The sequence below is a fragment of the Lissotriton helveticus genome, chromosome 8 (assembly GCF_964261635.1).
Source record: "Lissotriton helveticus chromosome 8, aLisHel1.1, whole genome shotgun sequence".
Taxonomy (NCBI): domain Eukaryota; kingdom Metazoa; phylum Chordata; class Amphibia; order Caudata; family Salamandridae; genus Lissotriton; species Lissotriton helveticus.
In genome coordinates, this window is record NC_136069.1 from 1,340,425,040 (window position 1) to 1,340,450,715 (window position 25,676).

Below are 25,676 nucleotides of genomic sequence, written 5' to 3' on the forward strand. Positions count from 1 at the left end.
TCAGGGACACGCCCAAAAGTCCTCTAGGTTCCCTTGCCTTGGTATACAGAGACACGGAACACTTCTAGGTGGCGTCAGAGATCAAATTTATTAGCTGCAGCTAGTAGCAGAAATCCCAGCAACACAACACGGTGTACAACTCAAGAAACTGCTCAATTTTCCTAAGGCGAGACATCCCTATTTATACACAGAAAGGTACATTTAAAATACACGCTCCTGCACCAAAATTCAACCAATAGAAAATACAAGACATCACACAGCATCATACAGTAAAGCTCATTTTACAGTGTCCCAACCCACAAGTTAATATTTAGGCATATCTAAATAATAATCTGGAAGGCCCGCACAAACCCTTAATTGAAAGCGTAACCCATGAAATGAAGAAATAGTCAAGAAAAGTAGTTTCAGATAATGTGCAGGATAACAGAGACGTACAGAAACTTAAAAGTTAACAAATATCTTGAATGGTGATTGGAAAAACAAATAACGATCTTGCAGGGAAATTGGCTTGGCAGGGTCAATTCCAGGTTAAAGGCCAGCTTCTGAAATTAACTCCAGTGCACGAAGAAATCCTTGGTTAATGTGTATGATTCACAATAGGTCAGACTGCTTTGCTCACAGACTAACTTCTAAGGCCTACATAAAAAGTAACACCAGATGGCAGTCACGACACATGGCAAAAACCCATGTTTCAGGAAATAAAGTCTTAAGAAAAGAAACCATTTAGATATTGTTTAAGATAAGATATGTGCAAGGAAAACTAAAAGTTAACGAGGTCCTGAACAGTGATTGAAAAACTCAGACAACGATCAGCTAGTGAAACAGGTTTTGCAAAAGGTCAGTTTCAGGTGAAAAGGGTTACTCTCTCTCTGCAGTTCATTCAGAGTCAGAGAAACCCAAATTAATATATGCACGAACTCAGAAGGCAAAGCCACTTGTTTTGGGCCTACTTTCCTGGCCTACGTGAGGGCAAAACTAAAATGCACTCAGGTTTGAGAATTACAGAACCACAGACCCTCATTTTGCCATTACGTAGGCAATAACCTAAACTCATGTCAATCTGAATCTAGGTCTATATCTATTCTCATCAGGTCATCAAGGTGTTGCTGTAACATCATCTTATTATCCTTCACTTCTCTCGGGGCTGGTCTTCTCACACAGATCATAGCACAAAGACTACAAATGGCGGGACCACACTGGATGCATAAACAACACGAGAAAAGGATAGCTAACGCCATACCAAGGAATGTCAGAATCTTCCATCCCCATTTGGACAACGACTCCCATAACCATCCCATCAACGACCAGTCTCCTTCGTCCACATGAATAGACTCAGAGATCTTATGTAGTCTAGAGATGGCTTGGTACACTGTCGGGGCATTATCTGGTATGAAAATGCAGCAACTAGATCTAATCAATTTGCATACCCCACCTCTATCTGCAAGTATAATATGTAAAACAAAACGGTTCTGTAATGTCATAAGGCGATCCGCTTGAAGCTCAGCTGTAATATTGACCAAGCGGAGCCCTCGGATTCTGACCATTACCTTGCAGACAAAGATGACCTCGGTGGGGTACAATTCAAATAGGAGGAGACCTTCGCTGCCTTTCTTTCTCCGTCAAGCTAACACTATATGTCGTCTTATTCCAACCGACATATGCTCGTACCTCATTTCTAGGGATAGCGTTATACGCATCGATATCTCTAATCATATCAACTATTCCCTGTATCAAGGCATTATTACTTGCATTGTCTTTGACGGAACGTACAGGAGAGGCTTCATTCGCATAGATAAACATTGATTGGAGTGCCCAAACTGACCCGTTAGGCGAAAAAGGCAAAACCAAATATGGCATTCCCTTATCTGTAGAAGTGTCATAAGACCACACACCCAACAATTCGTGGAATTTATGACTAGCTGATGCTGATGCAACATCTGTATAAACAAATTGTTCACAAATTCTGATCTTCGTGTCTGTTCATGTTCAGGTAACGTATGAAACTCATGTGGAGAAACAGTAGAAAAAGAAAGAGTAGGTTGAGAACTTGGTGCTGACGTCAATTGTGTAGAAGAAACAAACCAGAATATAATAGCTAATAGAATACATAAAAGTATTAAAATAGATAAAGCAATACCACAATTAGAGAACAACATTCTATAATATCGGTTTTTCATCTCTTGCTTTTTATCGTCATTCTTCAATACAATCTCCATTTTCTAATGTCGCTCACGCAATCTTGACAGAGTACTTCAGCTGTGATTGTTAGCAGGTCATAGGGACACTGCAACTGAACCGTTGGTACTCCTACGTGACCCTGCAACTGGCAAATGGTAACCAATCAAAAATTTAACAGAAAACCATAATGCAATTTCAGAAAAAGAAAAACAAAAGTCAAATGCAAAATACTTGAAGAAATTGTCTCTTTTTGGTCTCAGTGTGGTAAAAAAAAAATAATGTTCAAAGTCTCTTTATTTATTCCGAGATCGGAGGTTGTAACGTGATTTAGTCGGCACTGTTTGGTCCGTAAACAAAAGTTCAGGTTCGGTAGTGTCCAATCTCAAACGTGGAGGAACAGCTTTTTGCAGCACATTGTCATCCTGCGTTCTGACCATGTCCATGTCAAATGAGCATCACTAAAAGGCACGAATGTGGGGACTCGCTCGCAATCTGTATCAGCTATACCATCCCTCACCCACTGATCATACAGTAAAGGCAAAGGGACTTTTTTCGTATGGGTGGCATGCACCCAGTTTTTCTTGCCAGCTACTCTAACAGCAGTTCTAGTGACCAGAAGAACTAAGTAGGGACCAGTCCATCTCGGTTCCAAATTCTTGGTGCGCTGGAAGTTCTTGATGAGGACGTATTGACCAGGTTGGATTGAATGTCCTGGATCTGTAGCAGCTGTCGGCAAACTGTCATAGACCTGTTGGTGGAGAACACGTAATTTAGCAGTCAAGTCATGTAAGTAATCCACCAACATAGGGTACTCAATACTGCTGTATTCTTTAGGACGAGGCACACCCCAAACATTTGCAGGACGACCAAACATGATTTCATATGGACTAAGTCCCACTCGAGAATGCACAGTCGTCCTTGTTGACAAAAGAGCCAACGGCAAGGCATCCGGCCATGTAAGACCAGTGCTCGCTTGTACCTTAGCTAATTTCAGCTTCAAGGTACCATTGTAACATTCAACAAGTCCAGCAGACTGGGGGTGATTCGCTGCATGGAACTTCTGATTTATTCCCAATCCAGCACACACTTTCTTCATGATTTGACCCACAAATTCACTCCCATTGTCCGACCATACAATTCTCGGCAAACCATACCTAGGGAAGTACTCTCTCAGCAAAACCTTGGCTGTAGACAAGGCAGTATTATCCTTTAGGGGGTAGGCCTCTATCCACCTGGAAAAGGCACAAACAACCACAACCACAAGGACATACTTCAAATTGTTGCATCTCTCCATATGTATATAATCTAGCTGTATCACCTCAAACGATTACGACAGAGGACTAAATGACCAGCTGGAGTTGGAGTTCCCTTACCAGGATTATACTTCAAATAAATCATAAAATGTTTCACCACGTTCTCTGCACATTTCGGAATTCCAGCATTCTGCCAAACTGGAGCCAACAACTGGCATATTCCCTTCGAACTAATGTGAGCCATTCCATGAGCCATTGTAACCACTGGGAGCACATACGCATCTGGCAACAGCCATGGCTGGTGTTCTGACAACTCAACCCAACAACCTGTCGAATCCAACATACCCGTAGTTTCTCTCCAAACACTCACTTCTTTCTCAGTCGCTTCAGCCTGAATCCTTTTCACACTTTCTATTGTGTCTTCACACATTCCACCAGCCATAACCCAATTAGCTGGGCCTGCAACATACATACGGCTCATCATATCTTTCGCCGTTTCCTTCGCAACTTCATCCGCAAACGCATTCCCTCGACCAACATCGTCCACAACTTTCTTATGCGCACTACACTTCATAATTGCAATCTGCTTTGGGAGAGTGAGAGATTCCAAAAGTTCATTCACCAACTGCCCATGCTGTATTTTGGTTCCGTGCGAAGTAAGGAACCCACGCTCTCTCCACAAACGCCCAAAACTATGGGCAACTCCAAACGCGTACTGACTGTCGGTGTAAACATTCACTCGCTTTCCTTCTGACAACACGCACGCTCTAGTCAATGCAATCAATTCTGCTGCTTGCGCAGAATTCTGTGGTATGCGTGCTGTCTCAACAACTGTATGTAAAGTTGTAATAGCATACGCTGCAGTGGTTTCACCATTCGGAAGCTTAAAACACGAACCATCTACCCATAGGGTACCATCAACATTCGCAAGGGGCGTATCCCTGAGGTCAACTCTAGCTTTCGTTTCTTCCTCTGTACGAAGAAAACAATCATGCTGTTCTTGAGGATCCGTCTCTGTAGAGATCGGTAACAACGTAGCTGGATTTAGCACATTACATCTTTTAATGTGCACATGACTAGCCAACAATGTCAACTCGTAACCTGACAGACGTGCACTAGTAAGGTGCTGTGTCTTAGTCCTGTTTAATAAGGTACCACTGCATGTGGGACCATCACAATCAACGTGTTGCCCAATACCAAACCAGCAGACTGTCGGATAGAAACAGCCGCTGCAGCTGTAGTTCTCAAACAACTCGGCAACGCCTTAGCAACTGGGTCTAACGTAGAGGAGAAATACGCGCATGGACGCTGCTTGTCCCCAAATGGTTGTGTCAACACTGACAACGCACACCCTTCTCTCTCGTGCACGTACAACGTGAAAGGCTTACTATAGTCTGGAGTACCCAACACAGGAGCCAAACACAATGCATTGCGTAGTTCAGAAAAACTTTTCTGACATTCGTCAGACCAAGGAAGAGGATGCGGAGTATCTTTCAGAGTCAATGCTAACAGAGGTTTCACCAACAGTGAAAAATTGGGGATCCACTGTTGCTTGAATTCGTTCTGGGGTCAATCTCCTTCCCTCCTTCGACAAGAGATGACCTAAGTAGGTCACTTCTTGGCGACAATATTGCAACTTTGAAGGTGACACTTTATGATGAAGGTCAGACAAATACCGCAACAAAGAAAGAGTAGCCTCTTTACAAATCTTTTCATCATCAGCAGTAATCAACAAATCACCGACGTACTGAATAAGAGTAGCACCTACAGGTAACACAAAACCGTCAAGCTGAGTTTTCAACGCCTGACTATAGATGGAGGGACTTTCACAATAACCTTGGGGAGCTCTCTTAAACCGGAAGCTTCGGCCTCCTAATGAGAAGCCAAAAATATCTCTACTCTCCTCAGCAATAGGAATACTGAAGAAAGCATTCTTCAAATCGATGACAGAAAACCAAGCTGCCGAAGCAGGAATCAAAGTCAACAAAGCAGTGATATCAGGTACCACAGGAAACTGTGGCACGACTATCTTATTTACCTCTCGAAGGTCGATCACAAACCGGTACACAGGTGGCTGAGAAGCATCAGTACGTTTAAGGATAGGCAAAACAGGACTGTTACAAACATTACCTCTCGTTTCCTCAACTACACCCTTCTCAACCAGATCATAAACAATCGCTAAAAGAGCTCTCTCACCATCACTCGAGATCTTGTATTGGGGAATACGAGGTAGCCTAGCATTTGACTTAAGCGTGACAACATAAGGTGGAATCTGCAAAAGACCAACATCATTTGGACCTGTAGCCCAAAGTGTATCAGGAAGCGAACGCAATTCCAGTGGCAAACAATCCTTAGACAAATACATTGGAGAAATCACTTTCTTACCGAGGGTAAGTTGTACTCCTGAAGGAGAACAATGTAATGTCGCATACAATCTTTTCAGCAAGTCCACAACCAGATTCTCACCACAACCAGTCGTTAAAATAAGTGGAGCTTCCAATTCACAAGGGCCAATCGAAAGGGACAAAGGACTAGAGACCGGATTACGAACTGGGGCACCTGAAAATCCTACTGAAACATTGGTCAAGCCAGACAAAGGTGCGCCAGGAAGTTTAGAGTGCATAATAGAACTCTTCATCGCACCAGTATCCAAAAGAAAAGGTTCTACCACACCTGATGTAACCACTTCAACATAAGGTCCACTCTGGTCTACTGGAACTGGCGCTACTCCCTCACTTTGTCCTTGGCTGTCCTAGTTAATATTATAACCAGAACTCTCACCTTCGACATAGTAATCCTCAACATAATACTGGGCAGACTGACCACTCGGAACATTCTGTCTGTCAAAATAATTTGCAGAATTCTGTAGGGAAGAGGAACGCTCATTCTGGGGAAACACACCACGTCCCCTACCCCTAGGAGCTTGCTGAAAACTACCACGACCTCTCTGACCAGATACACCATGCGCACGCTGTAACAAAGCCGGGCAACTATTCTTGTAATGACCTTCCTCTCTGCAATAAGCGCACTGATTAGGGCCAGGAAAGAATCGCTGAACATAAGGCTCAGGCTTCTGTAACAATCTCTGAAATTGTGGAGGTTGCTGAAACTGAGGCTGATTCTGACGAGGCGGATAAGCTTGCTGCAAAAGAACCTTCGTTTTTAACTCTTTAGTTTTCTTCTCCACTTTATCCTTCTCATCTTTATCCCTATTCTCATAATATTGTGCAGTAGCCAATATCTGGGCCGACGAAGAGACAGCCCATGAACTCTCAAAGTCCTTTAACTTATTAGAAAGTTCGGGAAGCAAATTAAAGACAAATTTATCCACAAACAACCTTTGACCACCCTCCGTACTCATATCCTATCCACTATGATCAATAAACGTCTCTTCAAACCTAGTGAAGAAATCAGATACACTCTCGTCTTTCTTCTGCTTACATGCTGCTAACTTATCCCAATTCACTCGTAAAGCGGGCATCATCGTTTTCATCAGATTAATAATTCTACCTGGTAATTCTGAAACTAGAGGTTCAGGTTTAGCACCTCCCTCCTGTCTACCATCTGCAGCAACAATATTCGCCCAGGTATCACCTAATTCAGCAGCATGATTCTCATGTCGAATCTTCGCCCACAAGGGTTGAGGGACTACATTACCCATCAACATATCGATGTCAGCTAAATTCATAATACACGCTTCAACTGTCTGGGACAACTCCTTGTAATAACCAGCAGGATTCTTACGAGGGTCAGGTAAGGTCTGCTTAAGAGCCAAGACCTCTGCTCTCTTCCAAGGGACATGTACCCATACTCGCTGAAAATGAGCCGGAGCAGCCTGAATACCAAAATTTACATTAGCCTGAACTGCTTCTTTCCATACCGGAGGAACTTCTCTCATAGGGTACTGTTTCACTTTCCTCCTAACAGAGGAATCAGGTTCATACAATGTCTGAGGCGGAAGTCTAGATCTGAAAGCAAGTATTGTCTCTATGGCATCTGTAACATCCGATTCCACTATCATCCCTTTGGCAAAATCTGACTGAACATCGAGCACATCCTGCGGAATTGGACCCAAATCATTATCTTCCCATTCCTGACGCAGAAAAGTACACATTACATCAAAAACATACCTTTGCTTAGGCGGTTCCCACTGAAAGAAAACATCCATAACTGCTGGCAAATTATACCTCGGAGCATTTAAAATCCACCTACGAGCCAACAAATCCAACACTGTCCGTTCTTCAGAACTTGGAAGCTGACTACGACTCTGCTTACGTTCCGAAACAGGGGTCATATTCAGTGACCCAAACAATGGTGACAATAAATTAGAAACAGTTTCTGTCATTCGTTTTCGAACGGAAGGAGAAGAAGTAGACATAAGAACAGGAGAATAAGTATTCCGAGGCAAGGAAGGTGTAGGGACAAGAACAGTAGAAATCGAAGATGCAGAAGCAGAAGACAAAGGAGTTTGAGGCAAAGCTGATAGCAAGTCTGGCGACCCTAGAATGGGTTGCGCAGGAGAAGGCAAAACCATCTGTGGAGCACCGGGTGGCTGAACAACAGCAGGAGGTTGAACAACAAAGGGTGGAACAACCGGGGGTAATAGAGGCGCAGTAGCACCCTGCACATAAGGAGGAGGCAATCTCAGTAAATGAGAGATCAAAGGATCTTTTTCAGGGTCTTCCATCACTTTCGGAGGAGAAGACGGCAAGGCCGGATAACATTTATCTATGGCCATGCAACGCTGTCTATCTAAGACTTCACTCGCACGCTCTTCTCCATCTTCCTTAAACTGTCTAGCAGCTTGTAGTACTGACATATTTTTATCTTTCCTATCTCTCTTTGCTTGTTTAATTTCTCTCTGTTTGGCTTCCTTACGCCAAAGGCGGAAAGAGTCAAACATTGCCGGCCGGGCTATCTTCTTAAATAGCTTAACTTCTAGATTGTCTAAAATCTCTGTTTCAAAACTACCATGTGGGGGCCATTGCAAAACACCACCCTTTTTAGTGTAGCGGACCCATACTTCATTATTAGTAATAGGGCCCACTCCGTGTTTTGAGTACAGTTCATAAGTCGGAGTTCCAACCGGAGGTATCGGACATGAATCCTCCAATCGGGAATCCCTGTTACTACCACAAACAAACCAATTACCAAATTTACCAAGACCAGGCATCTTGCTCACTAGTCTGGTTTCAAACTTCAAAGGGAATGAAAAAATGATACACTCGTAAATATACAAGACCTTCGGCTTTGGGTACTGCAGCAACCAAATAAAAACCAACCAAATCAAAACCAAGGAACCAGACAAAGTCGTGGGAGCGACCCACTTATACTTAACTAAATATCTGTCACGCCACCAGAAGACCGTCTATCGTCTCGCTTTACAAACATCAATTGGAGGGTCCAAGACAAGGCGACGGTCAGGGCAGCAGTCCTTCGCAGCTGTTGGAAAGCGGGAAGCCTTGCAGAAAAGTCCTTTGGTCCACGTCGACATTCAGGGGTCGATGAAGTGGGGGCCCTCCCCCAGAATTTCCTCACGTGGCTCCTCGCAATCTTCGGGCTTGGACCGGTACCACTGAAGTCGATTCGCGTTGGCCGCGCCAACTGAAGAACCAGGTTTTCAAGTACCCAGCGACGTCAGTGACACGCCCAAAAGTCCTCTAGGTTCCCTTGCCTTGGTATACAGAGACACGGAATTGCCGGCCGGGCTATCTTCTTAAATAGCTTAACTTCTAGATTGTCTAAAATCTCTGTTTCAAAACTACCATGTGGGGGCCATTGCAAAACACCACCCTTTTTAGTGTAGCGGACCCATACTTCATTATTAGTAATAGGGCCCACTCCGTGTTTTGAGTACAGTTCATAAGTCGGAGTTCCAACCGGATGTATCGGACATGAATCCTCCAATCGGGAATCCCTGTTACTACCACAAACAAACCAATTACCAAATTTACCAAGACCAGGCATCTTGCTCACTAGTCTGGTTTCAAACTTCAAAGGGAATCAAAAAATGATACACTCGTAAATATACAAGACCTTCGGCTTTGGGTACTGCAGCAACCAAATAAAAACCAACCAAATCAAAACCAAGGAACCAGACAAAGTCGTGGGACCGACCCACTTATACTTAACTAAATATCTGTCACGCCACCAGAAGACCGTCTATCGTCTCGCTTTACAAACATCAATTGGAGGGTCCAAGACAAGGCGACGGTCAGGGCAGCAGTCCTTCGCAGCTGTTGGAAAGCGGGAAGCCTTGCAGAAAAGTCCTTTGGTCCATGTCGACATGCAGGGGTCGATGAAGTGGGGGCCCTCCTCCAGAATTTCCTCACATGGCTCCTCGCAATCTTCGGGCTTGGACCGGTACCACTGAAGTCGGTTCGCGTTGGCCGCGCCAACTGAAGAACCGGGTTTTCAAGTACCCAGCGACGTCAGTGACACGCCCAAAAGTCCTCTAGGTTCCCTTGCCTTGGTATACAGAGACACGGAATACTTCTAGGTGGCGTCAGAGATCACATTTATTAGCTGCAGCTAGTAGCAGAAATCCCAGCAACACAACACGGTGTACAACTCAAGAAACTGCTCAATTTTACTAAGGCGAGACATCCCTATTTATACACAAAAAGGTACATTTAAAATGCACGCCCCTGCACCAAAATTCAACCAATAGAAAATACATGACATCACACAGCATCATACAGTAAAGCTCATTTTACAGTGTCCCAACCCACAAGTTAATATTTAGGCATATCTAAATAATAATCTGGAAGGCCCGCACAAACCCTTAATTGAAAGCGTAACCCATGAAATGAAGAAATAGTCAAGAAAAGTAGTTTCAGATAATGTGCAGGATAACAGAGACGTACAGAAACTTAAAAGTTAACAAATGTCTTGAATGGTGATTGGAAAAGCAAATAACGATCTTGCAGGGAAATTGGCTTGGCAGGGTCAATTCCAGGTTAAAGGCCAGCTTCTGAAATTAACTCCAGTGCACGAAGAAATCCTTGGTTAATGTGTATGATTCACAATAGGTCAGACTGCTTTTCTCACAGACTAACTTCTAAGGCCTACATAAAAAGTAACACCAGATGGCAGTCACGACACATGGCAAAAACCCATGTTTCAGGAAATAAACTCTTAAGAAAAGAAACCATTTAGATATTGTTTAAGATAAGATATGTGCAAGGAAAACTAAAAGTTAACGAGGTCCTGAACAGTGATTGAAAAACTCAGACAACGATCAGCTAGTGAAACAGGTTTTGCAAAAGGTCAGTTTCAGGTGAAAAGGGTTACTCTCTCTCTGCAGTTCATTCAGAGTCAGAGAAACCCAAATTAATATATGCACGAACTCAGAAGGCAAAGCCACTTGTTTTGGGCCTACTTTACTGGCCTACGTGAGGGCAAAACTAAAATGCAGTCAGGTTTGAGAATTACAGAACCACAGTACAAGGAATGGAAAGATGTATTGCACATAATTACCTAGCAAATGGGAACACCAGACGCTCGTACCTGCTTTGCCACAGACACCAGTGGAGCCGTGAGGGCAACGGCGGATTAGCGGAGCTCTTACCGGGAGGCAGCCCGGACCGGACTTCACTACCCAGCAGGCGCTGGGGCAGCAGCGCGCCCGTGACGCCACACAAGCGCCCGGAGGCACGAGTAAAAGGCTGACCCCCGCGAGCATAGTGGGGAACACCAGACGCTCGTACCTGCTTTGCCACAGACACCAGTGGAGCCGTGAGGGCAACGGCGGATTAGCGGAGCTCTTACCGGGAGGCAGCCCGGACCGGACTTCACTACCCAGCAGGCGCTGGGGCAGCAGCGCGCCCGTGACGCCACACAAGCGCCCGGAGGCGCGAGTAAAAGGCTGACCCCCGCGAGCATAGTGGGGAACACCAGACGCTCGTACCTGCTTTGCCACAGACACCAGTGGAGCCGTGAGGGCAACGGCGGATTAGCGGAGCTCTTACCGGGAGGCAGCCCGGACCGGACTTCACTACCCAGCAGGCGCTGGGGCAGCAGCGCGCCCGTGATGCCACACAAGCGCCCGGAGGCGCGAGTAAAAGGCTGACCCCCGCGAGCATAGTGGGGAACACCAGACGCTCGTACCTGCTTTGCCACAGACACCAGTGGAGCCGTGAGGGCAACGGCGGATTAGCGGAGCTCTTACCGGGAGGCAGCCCGGACCGGACTTCACTACCCAGCAGGCGCTGGGGCAGCAGCGCGCCCGTGATGCCACACAAGCGCCTGGAGGCGCGAGTAAAAGGCTGACACCCCTCTCGCCCCGCGAGTCGCGCCCGCGGGAGAGCCCGTGGCGAAGCCTGGGCAAAGGGTGGGCCCTCTGAGGCCCTCTGAGGTCAGCAGTGGTCGGGCGGGCCTCCCCTCTAACATCCCCTGTGAGAGGTGAGCATTCCAGCAAGTTATTAAAATGGGTGATTGTAACGCCATTAGTAACATCACAGTTTTCGCCACTCAGGGCGCTGAAACCTCTGTATCTCTGATTACATCTTTCGAGACATTGATAGATACTGCATTCAATGAAATTGTCGAAACCGAGAGGAGGTTTTCTATGGGTTCAAGTACTATTAACAGATCAAGATCAAGCGCAATAAGTGCAACTGGTAATCTAAGTTGTAACATGCACATAACCCCTGAAGTCATCGTGGTTAAACCATCCCATTCTGCTGCCAGTGTGCCCATTGTCCATGAAGATGAAAATACTATTGTGTATACTGCCCCAGTTGTAGCTCCTGACCCTACCTCATTACCATCAACTATTGAGGTCACTGAGATTACTAAGAACACAGGAGCTAAGCGTAAAAGGGGCCCAGCGAAATTGACATTCAACAAAAGGAAGCAGCCCCCTAGGAGTGCCAATCAACCGACATCACAAAGTATGTGGAGCAGGGGTAAGAAACAGAAGCAAAAGCAATACATTGTATCCGTGCAGGACCAACCCCACCTGGATGACGTTGTAGTTATAGACAATGATGGTTCTAATTCAGTGTCTATTTCCACTCAAACCGAACTCCTCAATGTAAATGGCTACAACCCAAAATCAGAGGGGAATCTAATTGAGACTATCGCGGATACAAAATGTAAGCAACTTGAAGGTCAAATGATCAAACAATTTAATAATATTTTTAAAAGACTTGATAGACTGGAAAATTTAATCAAAAATGTTGATGCCAAGAGTAAAGGTTCAGTTTGTTTGGATAAACTAAGAGGTGAACGCCTGCTAAAAGACTTGGAATCCACCACTCGTGCGTTAACTAGCGGCGATCATATTACAAATAGGGCAGAGGAACCTAAGGTTGCCACTAACTTACCCACGACTATAAAATCTGTGGCGACTACAAGCGTAAGGGAAAGTAATCCCTCTGTTTCCTTGAATAAATCTCCTTTGCCTCCCATTGTTGTCACTAGTGCCCTAAAAACTAATCCAAACAGTAACCCTCCTATAAGCACTACAACGCAGAAGACGTCCATAAATTCCAGCCAACGCCAACGTTACAATAAGACTCCTGACGAAGACACCAGGCCTTTTAAACATCAAGGCCCTGCCTTACATTTACCACCTGAGGCGTGTCCCTACGTCTTGGTTCTGGCTGGCATTCCACCCCTTAGGGGAGGGCAAGGAGAATCGTGGGTCCAATTGCATAATAAATGTATCGACTGGCTAGCTAAGTACAAGGGGTTGGGTTATGATATTTCTAAAGAAATTATATCCCCACTCCGAGTAACTTGGGTAGGTCCTCTGTTTAAAAATATTAATGGGGACTGCATTGTAGTTAACTTTAGGAAGCCGGGCACTGCGAAATTTCTGTTGAACAAAAATTCTGCTCAACATGGCCCACCCACTGTGGTGACTCCTCTATCGTTAAATTACTTTTACCGTCCCCCACACAAAATGATGCATCCACCACCTGTATTCCCTCTACATAACAGGTTCTCAATACTCTATGACCAGGGAACACTGGATTGACTGTCCCCATCTATTGTAGAACCTGTCCCTGTGAGTCCAGTTCTTGATCACACAGTGGGAACATCATCTGAGGCACCATTGTTAACATCTAAAACTTCTTTACTTGAAACATTATGTGAACAACAGGGGCTTTTTACAATCACACCCTCCCCAGGAATTGACCAGGGCCTTTGCTCGAAGCCAGATAAAAATGTGTCAATCCTTAGCTGGAACATTGCTGGCCTGAAGGCTAAAATGGAGATTACATCCTGGAAGGATTGGGTTAATTGCCACGACGTACTAATGTTCCAAAGAACCTGGTGCACCGATGATTTGTTACTTGAGGGGTACAGCTGTCATAATAGGATTGTTTTGGCCCCCCCTTTAGGCCGCCCTAGTGGGGGCTTATCTACCTGGGTCAAAATAGCTGCAGAAGTTAAAGTCGACACACTCCAAACCGACTCACCAAGCTTCATGGCATTATCATATACTCAAAAGACAAGGCTATGTCTGATAAATTTTTACAATAACGACTTTTTGTCCCAACCTAATTGTAATTTTATTGTTTTATTCGATTTTATCGACAGAATTATGGATGGAGAGAAATATGGGGAATTTGACGGCATCTGTTTAGGAGGGGATTTCAATGCCCATATACATGCTAGAAATCCCCCATGTAGGAGAGGAACAGAACTGTCAAATCTCCTTGCAACTAGAGATCTTGTAAATTGCATGGAGCACGCTGGCAGGGAAAGTAGCGTTGCCCCCTTTCCAACCTTCATTGGTCATGGGAGTGGTACTACAATCGATTATGTATTTGTTTCACCTCCTGTTGCAAATGTTCTAATGAAGGCGGAAGTTGTCTGCAAAGTATATAGCGACCATTACCCTATCGTAATTCACCTATTACTTCCGAGGGGTAAGCGTACACAAAACGAAATAGGTGCAAGAAACTTGGAGGTTTCAACAGATAAACTGAGGGTAATTTGGAGGGGCGTGGATAATAGGGGAATCCTGGCAAACGTCATTAAAAAACACCCAGCTCTGATTGAAAACTGTCTTACTACTGATGTTCATGGGGGTAATATAATTACATCATTTACTGAACTCTGCTCTGTAATAAAAAGTGAGATCTCCAAACCAGTTTTAAGGAAATCTGAGGAAACACCCAGATGGTTTGATGCTGCTTGTTCCAAGGCAAACAGGCAGTTGAGAGCCGCCCTAAAAGCAGAACCTAGGGATATTTCCCAAATAAGGTTACTCAGAGCAGAATATAAATCTACCCTACGGTTCAGAACAAATGAACTGGTTAAGACCCACTGGGGTTCTTTGGCACGCTCGGCCGAATTAAAAGACACTACTGGGTTTTGGAGTGAGGTAAAGAAGCGAAGATCTTTAGGTTCAAATTTAACAGCAATTAACTGTAACATTACTGGTCCTACGTGGGTTGAACATTTTGCTAAAATTTATGCCACACCAGATAACCCCTCTTTAACCTCCCTCCCTTTAAGCCCCCTTAACATCTCTGTGTCTGAGGTTGAGGATGCCATATCTGAAAGCGCCGGAAATAAAGCGCCTGGCCCCGATGGGCTCTCAATTGACCAGTTAAAATGTGAGCTTGACTTTTGGGCCCCATTGCTATGTAACGTTTTTAATAATCTAACGAATGAACAAATTCCAGAAACATGGTCTTGCAGTACAATAGTCCCCATTTTTAAAAAGGGAGATAGGTTGGATCCCGGGTGCTACCGCCCCATCTCGTTAATCGATAACACTTTGAAAGTTTTGGGGAGGGTCATCTTTAAAAGGATCAGAACCTGGGCGGATGAGAGTAAGATTCTACACCCCAGCCAGCTTGGTTTCCGTAGCAATGTTGGCACGGTGGAACAATGCCTGAACTTGAGTCTGATTATGGCAAAATATAACATTGCTAAAAAATCCCCTCTATATTTTGGTTTTATGGACTTAAGTTCTGCATTTGATTTTGTTAACCGTTCCCGTCTCTGGTCCACCCTTCTTAATTATGGTTTAGATGATTATTTGGTCCACTTTTTAGCTTTTTTGCACAGTGATTTAAGAGCACGAGTGCGTATTAACCAATTTGGCGAAGTCTCTGACGACATCAGGATTGGTAGGGGGGTCAGACAGGGGTGTGTGCTGGCCCCCCTCCTTTTTATTCTTTATATAAATAATCTGAGCTGCAGGTTGAGTACTTCCACACATGATGTCCCCCATGTAAATGGAGTCCCCATACCAACTCTCCTTTACGCTGACGATGCGGTCCTAATGGGCCGCACACCAAAGGCACTTCGCTCTTTAATTTCAGGCTTTGTTCACTTTATGGCAGACCTTGGTCTGACCACTAATTTAAAAAAATCTTTAATCATGAGTTGTGGCCCTAAAAAATATAAAATTTCTGAGATTAAATCAGGGTCAAATGTTCTGAAAAGTACTTGCACTTTTCCCTATCTGGGGCTGCTATTTTCGAATACTGGTTCGTGGCAACCACATGTATCTTACGCTAGGAATAAGTTGGGTAAAGCCATAAATTGTGTCACTTCTTTGAAACAACCCAACTATGTTGATGTGATTACACCACTAGTAAAGATTTACCAAACCCAATGCATCCCAACTGGTACCTATGGCGCCGAGGTTTGGGGTTATACAAATTGCACCCATATCCAAATCGAAGAAAATAGGTTCTGCCGGAAGGTGCTGGGTGGGGTTATCTGTTCCCCTCACTATATATGTCACAGTGAACTAAACATCTCATATATAGAAGACTTTGTAAAATCTAGACCAGCACTCTTCTGGCTAAAGATATGGATTAACCCGGCAGCCACCCTCACCCGTGACATAATCTTGGACTGTTTAAAGTGTGATAGGGCACATTGTATACCATGGCTAAAAGCTGTAAAAGATTGCCTTGATAGCGTAGGACATGGTTTTTTGTTTACATCACCCAGTTTAATAAATCGCACTCATAAAACCATTATTCATAGGGCACTATATCAGCTGTATAGAGACGAGCGTGAGAGGAAGAACCTGTCAAAGTGCACTATCATGAAATACAAGGGTTATTTTGAACCTCACACTAAAAATCCAGGTCCCCCACATAGGTATTTATGTTTACACTTTGGCAGATGGAATAGGAGGTTATTGTTTCGCTTTCGAGATGGGAGTATAGTAAATTTACTAAACTTCCCTCTGGGCTACAACAAGCATTTAGAAAACTTGTTTTGCCCATGTAACCCTAATATGAAACAGAGCCTTATGCACTTTTTGTTTTTCTGTGGTTTTTATAAAAATCTCTCCGCTCATTATTTAATGCCCTATTGTAGAAAACATAATTTGTCTAGTTATAGAATTGCATTGAGGTCTTTTTTATCACTGGGATCGGATGAAGTAATATTCAGAGTGAGTTGCTTCCTCAAAGCTGCCGTCCGTTCACGAGCCACTTTACACATTGATGTATAACATCCGCGCATGTGCTCTTTATACACTTTGTAATTTTATTTTGTACATTTTTGCATTTTGCACATTAGTTATGTGGACCTATTAATGACGCTGATAACATTTATCCTTTTTAACTATGTTTTTAGAAATCACTTTTTAAATTGTGTAAAGGTTGTTGCTTTTAATAAGGAGGGATACTTTGTATGTTGATGTGAAATTGACTGACTGGCCTTTTGTCTTTTAGCCAGCTGATATATTACTGTTCTGTATTGTTTTGATTGAATTTGTCGCACTTTTATGGATGTTTTTATTCCGAATAAAGATCTTTGTACTTGACTTGACCTAGCAAATGTCCCTCTCCAAACTCTCCCCTTGCTAGACGGGTCTGAATGCCACTTTGCCTGAAGATATACGAATCATGTGCACTGCCAGGGAATTGGGACACAATGTCCGTTATAATGTTCTTTGCGTTACACACCCCCTGAATATTCAGGGAATGATAACTTTTCCTATTGCGATACATATATTCATGAGCTGCAGGGGGACATATCGCCACATGGGTGCAATCAATACAACCCAGTACTTGGGGGAAGCCAGCAATTTGATAAAACTCCTGCTTGGTCCTAGCTATTTCATGGGCTGTGGTAGGAAAACATATGTGGTTGTGTATCCGTACCATCATAGCATCAAGGAAATCTGCCAATATTCGTGACATTGCACTTTGAGACACACCTCCTGCTACTGCTATGACTCCCTGAAAAGTGCCTGACGGCAGTAGATGTAGGCAACATAATACCTGAACATGCGTTGGGATTGCATTGGTCCTATGAGTCTGTCGTTGCAGGATAGGGTCCAATTCATGGATTAAATCATGTATCATTTGGCCATTCAGCCTATACTTATCATATATTTCATCATCCTCCTGACCAAGCAAAGTTATGCGGATTCTGAAGATGCGCTCATTAATTTGCCTCCCTCTCTGTTGAGCAGCTTGCAGCCTCATCCTCCTCGCCATCAGGTACAGAGCAGCCATTTTGGAAACTGGGACCTCATTGTGGGTGTGTTTATATATGTTTCTGTTGGTCTTCAGCTGTTTCTGATTTGCACTCATTTTTACCACCTGGTTGTGTCCCTTCTTAAATTGCGATTGCAATTTAGCGATTTTTCAGTAAATCGCTAATAGCGATTTTTCAGTAAATCGCTAATAGCGATTTTTCATGCATTTGGATTGCGATTCCTTAGTTGCGATTCTTTGCTTGCGAATCGCTAACGGGAAATCGCAATGGTTTTCGCAGAATTTGTTTGCGATTCCTTAATTTTGCGAAAATTTACAAATTTTCGCAAAATTAAGGTTCATGCATTTCTACACTTCAAATTGCGATCGCAAATGCCATATTTTTGCGATTCGCAATTTTACCGACTTGCTAAACGCTTGATGCATGTGCCTGATTGAGCGGAGTGCTGTCGGATTGGTCGGACCACGATTGGATAATAGGAGGGGACTGCAATGCGGTCTTGGATCTAGATCTAGATAGGTCACACCCTCCGCTACGCTCAGCTGATAGCAGAAAGCAGGCAGAAGCGCTGGAGCACTGGGCAGGGAGCTGGGACATGTCAGACGCATGGAGACTCAAACATGCGACCCACAGGGAGTACACATTTTATTCCCCACCACATAAGTTGCACACCAGGATTGACCGTTTTTACTGCTCCAACACATTACTGGGATCCGTAGACTCCACTGAACACATGAGGAAGACGCCTTCTGACCACAACCCGGTTGAACTGACATTGCAATGTGGAAGGATCCCAACCCCGATACCGACCTGGCGACTATCGCTGGGGATGCTAGAGGATCAGGTCTTTTGGTCCACTCTGGCGGACGCCATCACTAAGTACTTTCATGACAATGCAAATACAGCTAGCTCTAGGAAAATGGAATGGGACGCCTTTAAGGGGACCATACGCGGAGTAGCAATGAGCACAAAAGTGGGTGTAAGACAGACTGTGCTTGAGAAGCTTAAGGAGGTAGGGGACAGGTTAGCACCACTAGAGAGTGAGGCAGCGGGCACGAATAACCAACTCACACAGCTACAAGAAGCACATATACAGCATGCAGAACTGCTGGAGGAATTAAGGGTAGTTGATTATAGGGAATACACGACGAGACAACACACACAAGCTGATAGGTCGGGACCACTGCTAGCGCGACTGATACATAATGTACCTATGTGCACTCCTATAGTGGAGGTCAATGATCAGACTGGGGCGACAATACAGACACAACTAGATATTAATACTACCTTTAAAGACTATTACACGCAACTGTATGGACCACACCCCCCGGACGCGCAATTTGAGTCCTTCATAGAGGGCTTACCTATCACGCAGCTCACGGGCGCACAGCCCAACGACCAGGCGCATCCTATAACGATTGCAGAGATTAGACAAGCCATTAAAGCGCTACCACGAAACAAAACCCCGGGACGGATGGCCTACCAGCCGAGTTCTATGTGACTTTTATTGACTTACTGACCCCGCACTTACACCTCCTGTATCAAGAATCACTGAAGTCCAATGCATTACCGCCCACGACCCTGCAGGCACTGGTAGTCTCCCTTTTAAAGCCTGGCAGAGATGGTCTGGTCCTCGTGAACTACAGGCCGCTATCATTACTGAACATGGACTATAAAGTGCTAAGCAAGATCTTAGCGGCTAGACTAACCCAATACATCCCTCAGCTAATCCATGTGGACCAGTGTGGCTTCGTGCCTGATCGGAGTACGGCGCTTAATCTCAGAAGACTGAGCCAGATAATGCTGCACGAGGCAGCGGGGAATGGAAGGGAGGGATGCATCTCCCTGGACTTAAAGCAGGCATTCGACTCCCTGAGATGGAATTACATGTTTGCAGCCCTAGCTAGATTCGGAATATATAGCGTGGGTGAATCTATTGTATATGAACCCAACGGCGCGTGTCCGCACTAATAAATGTATATCCGGCCGGTTTCGGATAACCAGGGGCACAAGGCAAGGCTGATAAGCTCCGTGTGTTGGCTGAACCTAAGGGGATACTAAGAAATTCGATACTGCATATGGTTATCGGCGTATGCAGACGATATAATATTATATATCGGTGATATGTTGGGCTGTCTGGATCCAATACCCGAAATATTTGACACCTTCCGGGGACTATCGGGCCTTGCCATAAATGACACTAAATCGTACGGTTACCATTTTGCCGCCACTCCGGGAATCGAGCAGATAAACTTTCATCCGCACAGATTTCAGATAGCACCTACGACATTTAAATATTTGGGAATACAAATATATCGCACCGAGCAGGACCTATTAGACAGTAATCTGGGAAAAGCACTCGGTACCCTCAAAACACAAATACAGTTTTGGAACACCCGACCATTGTCAGTGGCTGGAAGAGTGACAATTACGAAAATGGTGGTCCTCCCTCGCAATGTGTACTTTTTCACAAACCTTCCACTCCTCGTGCCGGCGAACACGTTTAAGCTACTGAATACCTTACTGACTGAATTGATATGGGGTTCAGGTATGCGGAGAGTAAGCCTCGCCAAACTACAATTGCCTACCACGCAGGGAGGTATGGGGGTCCCAGACATGACAGCATATAGCTATGCTTGCCAACTTCAATGGCTGGCCTACTGGCTGACGGGTCGTAACCTACACGAGGTAGATATGACTACAGCCGACAAGGACAGCGGCCTCATACACCGCTTATTACTGCCAAATGTTAAAGTACCCAGATTGTCGCCACACCTGCTGCGCCTAGCAATCAAATGCTGGAAAAAAGCAGTCTAATACACAAATGCGTTGATCTCCTATGCACCCACCATACCCCTACTGGGACTTCCCCTTGGGACGGGCATGCTATCAGAGCACAGACTCCGGGCGTGGCACGACAATGGGGTCTTCCAAATAGGGGACTTCTTGGTGGATGGAACTATCATGACACACACAGATTTTGCACGAACGCATCAGACCCCTGCAACGCTGTTTTTGCTGCATACACAAGTGTCTCGATATATAACTAGGACCTGGGCATGGAACGGCGATGAGCCACACACAAACCCCCTACTCACTATGCAATATTTAATGGGTAACGGCAGTCACTTAACGCGATGGCTCACACATGGTATACGAGCTGGCAGGACGGTCTCTCTACAATCCACCCGAGAGCGCTGGGAGCAGGATATCGGGAGGGCGCTCTGCGACAAGGAATGGGAGAAGGTGTTGAAGTTCCCGCCAAGGTGTCTAGAAGCCCTAAATTTAAATGTATCCAATTAATGATAGTGCATAGAGCTTATCTCACTCCACATCAGCTGCACGCAATGTTTCCGGAGGTGTCAAATGCATGCCCCCGATGCCTGATTGCGGATGCTGGCCTATTGCACATGATATGGGAATGCCCAAGATTAGGCCACTACTGGGAGACAATACACAAGGTTCTAGCGGTGATAGCACCCGGAAGCCCCCACCCCCCCTACTGTATAGTGTACTAGGCCTGGAACCCGCAGTAAAAAAAAAAGCACCACCACACGTTTCACAGATCTGGCCATACTATTAGCTAAACGCACAATAACGATGAGGTGGAAATCGGCCAGACCGCCCGACCCTGGTGACTGGCATAGGGAAATGCTGCGATGGGGGAAGGCAGAAGGAATAGAATTGCAGAGAGAAGAGCGTAGGGGCCTTCGCAAAATGCACATCTCAATGGACTGGAACGCCATGATTATAGCCTTAGAAACATGTGATGTAACTGAACTGGTGTAAACAAATGTTATTAACCTAAAATGTGTTGTCGTTAAAGTTGTAAAGACAGGACCTCACCCATTTGCATCCCCCACTTTCCCCCCTCCCCCCCCTCCCTCCCCCTCCCCCCCTCCTGCTCCCCCCCCCTTCTCCCCCCCTAATCAACCCCCCCCTCCCTCTGTCGGAGCGGGGGCTCTCAGTATGGCACACTAGCCGCTTACCAACAGATCATTGTCTGGGTACAGGTACATCAGCAGTGAGAATAGCAGCAGGCAACCACGCGCTAAGGTGCTGTGAACGAAACCTAAATGGGCATTAGAACTGTAATAGGAATGTCGGAAATGTGAGGAGTGACGGACATTGCTGCAAAGACTCAAATTGATTCGGTGCAACTAGGAAAATATGATTGCTATGTATAAGTGCTAGGGGAACTATGGGTGGGGGGGTTTAAGAGTTGTTTCGGGATCCAGTTTAAAACCACAAAAAATGCAATGCTAATAATGTTACATGAATGTAAATGTGCAACCAAAGATGTAATGCTATTAACAGTGACCACCTTGTTGTACATGCTGAAATGAAAATTGCGGACCAACAAAAAATATTTCTTTTAAAAAATACACTGTCAGCTTTGCCCCAGCTAGGGCTACCAAAAAAGATTTCCCTGATTGCATTGCTGTGAATCAAATCACATAGGCAGATTACTCCTCTTCAGTGAATGTGATATGAATATTACTCTGGTTACGTTAGAAAATTTGAGTTTTTTAGAAACACTGTTTGAAAAAATTCTTCCTCTGCAGTGCGCCTGGCCCAGTGTGTGGGTTCCTTCTCCATTTCAATATGGACACCTTGTTCCATGCATAACAAAGTAATTTTTTTTACTTTATTTATGAGTATTCCGAAACAGTCAATATTAAGTCTCTTATGGTCTTTTGTTAGTTTTTCGTTCATTCCATATTATATAAACATTACAGTAAACCACAAAAATCTGTTCATCTAACCGCCCCATTCCTTCCCTCCACCCTCCCTTCCCATTCTAGTCTACATAGTATATGAACAACTGCAATTCTTATTCATTTTCATGTCCATCAACACCGAGGTAGTTAACTTGCCCAATACAAGGTTCAGAGTTTATATAAGCGCCTTCCCTACACCCCAGCCCCGCTGCACATTTCCTTCAGTACTGCCCCTCAGTGAGGTGCTGTATGATGTTACCTCTGGTTGTCAGGTAATCATGCACCTTCTCGCCTCCCCTAGTTAGTTTTTTATGTTTTTCCTCTGCCAGAGACTATTCCACCATATTCCGTACCCACAGTTCAGTGCTGGAGAGGCGCGTGCCCATTCATCCAATGACAATCCGCCACTTTGCTAACAGCAGGGCCAACTGTAGGAATTGGGATTGACTTTTTCCCCCCATTGGATCCCAGCAACAGTTGACGAGGATGCTACGCAACAGGATCTCTGCTGCTTCCCGCACCACCACCCCCAACCTCTACCAATATTCCAAGATGTCCGGACAGGGCCAAGCCATGTGCAGAAACGTTGCTCCATTCACCCCACACTGAGGGCAATCCCACGATCTGATTGGGTATGTTTTTGCCAATGTGCTTTGGATACGTGCAATGGAGAAAATTTAAGTGTATTAACTTAAAACGTGCATTCCCTGATACCTTCGATACCAGCTTGCATGTCCTTGCCCAGTCCCCATCTGTCAGTGGGGCGTTCAGGTGAGAATTCCAGGCATGTCTAACCTTATAACCAGGTTTAGGGTAGTCGGACTTCAGGACCCTATATGTCAGTGTTATTAGGTGGCACCTGTGCCAGTCAACCAGAGACTTTCAAGAATGTGCATCGTGGGAGGGGTATTCGGAAGATCCATCCACACCTCCCTCGCCATTCTGGCTAATTTAGCATATTGCAGAAACTCCCCAAGGCCAACCCCAAAACTGCCCTGCGCCTCCGGAAAAGTGACAAACGTGTCCCCAGGGTATAAGTCACCAAGTAGTTGACATCCAACCTCTTTCCATCTGGCAATCATCATGCCACTACTAATCTGAGGAAAGGGCTGAATGTCCCAAAAGTTTAAGTCCCTGGCAAAGGGTGGACGCATAACAACCCTCTTCACAAACGTTCCCATATTTGGGCGGTCTGTCGAACAATGTAGCGTTCTGCTGCCCCTAGGTAACCCTCTCCCTTCAGTATAATAGGCATGTCCAGTCCAAGGAGTACTCTTCTACATGCAGGTTAATACATCAGCTTAAGAGCAGTCGTACTAGAGACAAGATTTGGGTACTGAGGCACTACCCCTTAGAAATATTTGTGACGATACATTGAATGAGCCCTGATGAAGTAAGTGATGTTCACACATCTACCTGACGAAACACGTGTTGGCTAAAGGGGTCTACTGAAGAATATAGATTAAAAGAATAAATCAACCTGAAACCAAAAAGATTTGAATCTATATGCTTCATATGATTGCTATTGGCTTTGGTTGCTCTGGACTGTCTATATATTGTAAAGACTGGGTTTTCTCAGCCATTGTGAGAGCGCAGGTGGCCGCTCTCTCCCTTGAAGCACCACGGAATTGGACAAACGTGCAGTCACTGTGGCAATATCTACTAGGTTTGCGCAAAAGGTCCAGCCACACCATATTGCTCTATAGTAGTAACTGGCATCATCAGAATTTGGTGTGTAAGTGTTCAGTATGCAAAGCTCCCTCCCATCCAGAGCACCAACCACCAATGCATATCGTCCTTCGATATCCACCTCGGAGAAAAGCTGTCTAAAAGGGTTCCCCATGGCTACCCACACCAAAATGTTGTTGAGTATCCAGAGTATGTGGCTAAGTGCAACTGACCCATGCATTTTTTCATACGTTATTGGGCCTCCACCTCTATGAAATGAGCCGTCTGCAAGCATACCATTTTAACCCTGTTGCGCTTAAGGAAAGTAAGTGCTCTATGCCTCGTCATACACCCACTGAGGCCCAGGACATTCCAAGTGACAAAGTTGTAGCTATTCACCATACCGGTATGCTCATCTGGGGTCTAGGTGTCCCAGGCATTACTAATGTGCCACCAACACTAGTCTCCCCACAATTACTGTGGGGGGTGAAGGCAAAAGAGCAACCCACGCGAACAACAACAGACAGCAAAGAAGCAGAGGAGAAACAATGAACTTTAAAAATATCAAAAACATTCCCTTCCATTCCCCACCCCAGGGAGACAAAGAGTAAACAAAAAAATCAGTGTCTGCCCATGTAAGCATGGCTAATCCAACAACTTAGCACAGTTCCCTAATTAGAATATTCAGTTTCCCCAACACTACAACAGCCTCCACTTCCATTATTTTAATTACGGTTAATTCATCCTGTAGCAGGAGCAAGTATCTCTCCATGTCCTACCGAGGCCAGGAAATATCTAGGGTACGACTGCGGGCCCCTGCCACTGCGGGCCATAGCCCAGTGGAATCGTCCTCTTCACCAGTCGAATCAACAGGATGATATCCACTCAATGAGGCAGACCCAGCACCCCATCAGATAAGGGTGTCCCTCCTGATCCACCACCAGGGAACCACTGGATTCTCACTAGGGCACCAGATTCACAGTCTCCAAAGCGTCAGAAGCAAAATACAGACATGAAGGCCCCCACAACTCGCCTCAGCAAACAAAGGGCCACCGGCCAGGATCCCATCAAGATTCCAAGTTGTAAAGAGAGGCCCACTTGGCCATACCAAGTTAGGGCTCAATCTCGCCAGGCTCCTCAGCGATCAGGCCAGTCTCTTTTAGGGCAGCTGTGCAGTCCCCCCTCCTCTCACTCGAGAGACTAAGACTCTCCTTCGAAGATGACACTCCTCGTGTCATAGTCCTGCACCAGAAAAGGAGTGGTCCTCCGTGTACTGACTCCAACAGCGCCCGATCATCCATGCAGTGAGCTACTGTGTCTCCCCAACCTTCAGAGATCCACCAGGCCCCTTTCTCCCTCCAACCGTCGCACAGGCACCTTGTCCCAGAGTTCAAGCTAGAACCAAAGCTCCTTAGGCTGA

The 25,676-nt window shown here is 45.2% G+C and overlaps 1 long non-coding RNA gene across 1 annotated transcript in view; it reads right to left on the reverse strand.

Annotated features, from left to right (window-relative positions):
• The window catches only part of LOC144771967 (uncharacterized), a 244,850-nt gene that overhangs the window by 196,500 nt on the left and 22,674 nt on the right, over positions 1-25,676 (reverse strand). The gene's annotated exons all lie outside the window — the stretch shown is intronic.